Raw genomic sequence first — 5,679 nt, 5'->3', positions numbered from 1 at the left:
ATGGGTAGATTTTCCTCTCTTCTTCATAGAATCAACCAAGGCTCCATCTTTTGACTAAATGTCAACACAGTTGTTAACAATTAAAGTTCTGGTAAACTCGGTGAATGACATAAGTAGTAGGAAACATCATGACACACTCTCGAAACCCCATTAACACAACAAAAAATTAGCAGTATTTCCACTATGTTGAGCTTGAAACAAGGATTACAGTAAATACGACTCGATTTAGATACTAGGCATATGCGTAAACTGTCACCACAACTGTCACCACATATGACAGTTTACGCATATGCCTAGTATCTAAATCGAGTCGTATTTACTGTAATCCTTGTTGCAAGCTTAACATAGTGGAAATATTGCTAATTTTCTGTTGTGTTAATGTGGTTTCGAGAGTGTGTCGTGATGTTTCCTACTGCTTATGTCATTCACCGAGTTTACCAGAACTTTAATTGTTAACAACTGTGTTGACATTTAGTCAAAAGATGGAGCCTTAGTTGATTCTATGAAGAAGAGAGGAAAATCTACTCATAGGCATGAAAAAAGAGGAAAAATAAGCATTCCTCCTGCAGTAGTTCTGACGAAGACCTAGAAAGAATAAAAAGTGGATCTAGAAAGAAAAAGAAATGGTATGATTCAGATGAAGACTCTTCTTCTAAGTCCGAGTACAGTGGTAGTCAGAGTGAATCAGAATGTGATCAGAAGAAATATAGGATTAGGAAAAGAGAAAAAAGTTTCACAATGACAGATCAGAGAGTGAGCACAAATGTCGGTTTGAGGAAGAAGTCAATAATTGTAAGCAAAGAATATTCATCTGATGATGAATCTTTGGTTAAATTAAGTAACAAAGAGAAACAAAAAAAGTGGAGTAACAGTAGGCTACAGGAGGTTGAGAATTCCGGAAGTGATGATAATCCCTTTGACCATGACTTGAATGGTAAGTTTTACTCAATTCTTTAACACTGTCATAATGTCTAATATTTATGATTTTAAACATGAGTCTGCTTTGATATGTTAAATCAGATGGCAACAGAAGTTCTCAATTAGGCAATGATACTGTGAGAAAAGAAATGGGATTGGAATGGATGCTACTCCAGCCAAAAGACAGTATAGAGAAGACTTGTAATAAAGCAACTCGAATTGAGGCAGAGGAAGTTCTCAATTAGGCAACATTTGTTTGTTTTTTTCCTTTTTACGTATCATGTTTTATGTGCCGGAAAGAATAGAGTTTTTGACATTTTGAAATATTTTTTAAACTAATGCCTTGACCTTTTACTTTGTCCATATAAATAACTGGTCATTTGTGTTTCTTTCGCGGGTGCAATTTTGTCGCTTGTATCATCAACATTGTAGTTTTTTGTGTGAAGGATGCCAAGATTTTTGTATTTTTGTAGAGACTTTTTCTAGTTTATGATTTATGATAATATTCACGTTTTGACTCTTCTTCTAACTAAAGTTTTTCACTCTCTTAAAGATAAAGGACAATCCCATGGAACTAAATCCTTATCTGAAAGATAATGAGAGTGGTTATCCAGAAGAAATGGAAAGGATAAAGACTGAAGGCAAACAAATTTTATCTTCTTCAATTGTTGGCGATGGAGGTGCCAGCTGGAGGCTTAAAGCTTTGAAAAGAGCCCAAGAGCAAGCAGCTCGTGAAGGAAAGAAACTCCAGGAGGTATTGTAGTATGACCTGATTACATAACAATTTATCGACTATTATCGTTTCTTCTTAATCTATTAGTTCGTCAACAGGTTGTTGAAGATCGTTGGGGTTCTATGGGTCAATTGGCCGCATCAGTGGCTTCTTGTAATGTTGCACCGACTTTTGCTCATCTGCATGCCATAAAGGAAAGGAAAGGGTTGGTAAAGGAGGAACGGGGTAATATAGCTGAAGAAATTGGAAGATCCACCCAGAAGGTAATGGTCCACCAGATGTCAACATATTATTAAAGCTAGTATGTAGATGTTGCATAATCATTCAAACATTTAATATTTTCACAATAGCAAAGTTATGTTATTTGGAACCAAGTTATTATGATTTTGTTTCCTTCTTTTTGTCCAACCTAAAATGGGTGTTCACTCAAAATAACTTGTTACATTCTCTTACCAGTATAAGTCAAATTAAAATAGTCTTTTCGCCTTTTGAAAGTTGAAACTACATTAAAATATTGTTTTCATTATTAGCCAAGGCCCTGAAGAAAGATGATTTTTTCACACTGACTTTAAGTCTTTGGATTGCATCAGGATTCTGATAGGAGAAATGGGGAAGATATTCTCCCTCGACATAAAATGAGAATTCCCAAAGCTCACGATTCTTTATCTTGGGGGAAGCGGGGACATAAAAATCTATCACCTGAGGATACTGCTCTTGTCTCTGCTGCTATGTCGGAATTAAATAAATTCTCCAATGATGGAAGTTTCATGCATAAATTTATGCCCCAGAAAGATGCAGATTCTGGTGGTCGTGGTAATTCTTCATCTCAAATGTTTGAACACAGAGTAGAACATAAATCTGTTAAATTTGAAGACGAGATAACAACAGAAGATGTATCAGTGAAGCCATCAATTAGTGCTAATCAGTTGGCTGCCAAAGCCTTGCAGCTTCGAATGAAAGGAAAACACGAGGAAGCAGAAGAGCTGCTGGTATAAATTTGATGCTTTTACTATTGTATTTTCTTGTCTTCATTGAATGCTTTACAAATTCCATGGCATTCCCCTGAAAAATTTCCTGAAGGTTATTCACATATGATACTTCTCAAATTTGTACAGGGAGACAAACATGTGTCTTTAAGTGTTGTTGATGTTCAGTCAATGCTTGACTCCAATATGGCTCACATTAAGAAATTTTTGTCAACTTGCTTCCTTATATAGTTGGTTTTATTATCTATGATTCCGGTGCTCATTGAATTCTCACGGTCATGACTCATGAATGTAGATCTTCCGACATTTCTAAAGGTGGTGTGTTGTGCAGATTTTTAGTGTTTGCTTTTGTCAAGATAGTTGGTAATGCAGCTTTTTAGTGTTTGCATCCTCCCTTTTTCAAGAAACTTGAATGTGATTTCTAGAACCCGTGTGTTGAGCAATATGATTTGTTTCTATTTCATTCTTAATCAGAAAGAAGCTGAGAAGATGAAAGTGAAGCACGATACTGAAAATTCGTCTTATAAAATGTCAATTGATGGAACCACAAGCCGGTACTGTACCCTAACAATAATGTCTAATATTGCGGTCTTATATTTTGTAATTCAAAATCTTATCTTCCTCTCTCCACCTGGGTATTATGTTTAGGTGCATCCTGCACGATGTCACTTCAAGGCAAAATAAAAAAGAGGAGGATGCCGATTTGAATCTAGCTAAAAACATTATGCATAATCACCGGTTCAGCATATCCGGTCAGGCAGATGACGAATATGATTATGATGATGGTCCTAGGACAAAGACTCAGAAGAAAGGAAGGGGTGATAACCGTAAATCCTCTGAGATAACTAATTCTGCAAAGCGCTTCATGACTCAACAGGACCGCTGCCAGTTCTGTTTTGACAATCCAACAAGACCCAAGCATCTGGCCATTGCCATTGCAAACTTTACCTACTTATCCCTGCCTCAAATGCAACCTATTGTCGCAGGTCATTGTTACATAGTGACCTTGCAGGTATGCTCGTATGTTTGTGTGGAAAATATATGTTTTTTTTACTCTCTTTCCAATCGGAAGTGTTCAACTTATTGTACTCGTACTAATTGGGTTCTGACCTATCCCGAGTTGTTGTCGTTTTAGTGCAATTTTTCTGTGTGTTAAGCCGGGTCTCTTCTTTTTCTTGTGTTCTGGATCTGTTGGCATCTTTCTTAACTATTGTTTGCGCATTCATATAGTCAGAGGACTTCAAATACACTTTCAACTAATGTTGAAGAATGTGTTTAGTGTTATGTTAATCAGAATAAAATATCAAGTGTCCAGTTGCTTTCCCTTTTGCATAATTCTATAAATTTCCGCTATTGTAAGTAGTTAACCGCTCTTTTACCTGAGAAAGGAGATGGTTACATGTTCTATTGTTTTGTGATAAAATGTGATAAATGGAGACGGCTTAAATTGTTGTTTTCTGGCCTTTTCACCTGTGCAGCATGAATCTTCCACAAGAACTGTTGACGATAATGTGTGGGATGAAATTCGAAACTTCAAGAAATGCTTAATAATGATGTTCTCAAAGCAGGAAAGGGATGTTGTTTTTCTTGAGACAGTATTGGGTTTGGCGCGTCAAAGGCGCCACTGTTTGGTAGAGTGTGTTCCTTTGCCTCGGGAAATCGCAAAGCAGGCACCTGTTTACTTCAAGAAGGTCAGCTCGTCTGGCATGAACTTTCGTGAACGCTGATTTTCCTTGCAATAATAATATGAAAGGAATAAAAGGATCATTTCTTAAGATTTTTGTTTTCCCGTTTTCGCACTGTATAATTCTTGAGATTTATACGCCTAAGGATATCGTGGAAAAGTGTCTCCAGAGAGTATAATCTTGTAGATTCTTGTTTTTCGCAGGCAATTGATGAAGCTGAAGATGAATGGAGCCAACACAACGCCAAAAAGCTCATCGACACGAGCGTCAAAGGTCTACGAAATTCAGTTCCCAAGAATTTCCCTTATTTTCATGTCGAATTCGGCCTCGACAAGGGATTTGTTCATGTTATCGATGATGAAAAGGGTTTCAAAAGTAGCTTCGGTCTCGACATTATAAGAGGTATGTTACAATTGCCAGCAGAAGACATGCATCGACGCTGGAGGCACGAGTCTTTGGACAGGCAAAAACAAGCTGTCGCTAGTTTTGCCAGCGACTGGGAACCTTTTGACTGGACAAAGCAGCTCGACTAATTATATTTCCAGCACTTTAAGTTGTATTTTTGTGGTTATTAAATTGAAAAAATTAGAAAACCAGCCTGCATTTTACATGTTCGAGTAAAGAGATTTGATCATATAAATTTTATTCGACATTGATACTTATCTAATAATACCCAAATTATCATCATTTTCTTTGTTCTTACCTTCAAATTTTTTGTTTGTTTATGCCTTGATTGTTTGTTTTTTATCCAAATGATATTAAATAAAAATAATATATAGAAATTTATTATTTATTGAACCATCTTATCGTTTGGTTGATTGGCTCAAGTCATATTTTTCTACTTTTAGTCAATAATAAATATAAAAAACTTGTTTGGCTACTCCTTCCTTTTCCTTTATTCTCCAAAAACTATTTCCCACATGTTTTTCAGACCATGAAAATAGATTGAGTTATAAAACAAAATATTTGTAATTTTTGTTTGTTGGTTGTAAGCTGATAATAAAATTTAATAACATAATGATCGGAATCGCAAATACTCGATGAACAATGCAACATTACCTCATAATACACACCAAAAGTTCTAGGATTTTCCAAAATTATCATAGTGTAAAAATGTTGATTATATATATATTTATGTCTTTTTTGGTGTTAGACATTATAGTTATTTTGATTATTATATACATGAGCAAAAGGAAATGAATTTAACACATCACCTACAAACCAAGAATAATAAAAAATAGCAATCATTAGGAAGACGACGGGTTGTTATTTAGGGAATGTTGATGATTTATTGACTTATGTGTTTTTACACAATTAATTATTGATGTCTTAAATAATAATTTATTATCATATTTTT

The 5,679-nt window shown here is 35.4% G+C and overlaps 1 pseudogene; it reads left to right on the top strand.

Moving 5' to 3' along the window:
- Positions 1 to 487: 487 nt before the first annotated feature.
- On the top strand, positions 488 to 5,009 carry LOC140821435 (uncharacterized; annotated as a pseudogene).
- The last annotated feature ends 670 nt before the right edge of the window (positions 5,010 to 5,679 follow it).

Source organism: Primulina eburnea, unplaced genomic scaffold, assembly GCF_022965805.1.
Source record: "Primulina eburnea isolate SZY01 unplaced genomic scaffold, ASM2296580v1 ctg567_ERROPOS1000000, whole genome shotgun sequence".
NCBI lineage: Eukaryota > Viridiplantae > Streptophyta > Magnoliopsida > Lamiales > Gesneriaceae > Primulina > Primulina eburnea.
Note: the sequence above shows the minus strand (reverse complement) of the source record. Positions and strands in the feature narration are given on the sequence as shown.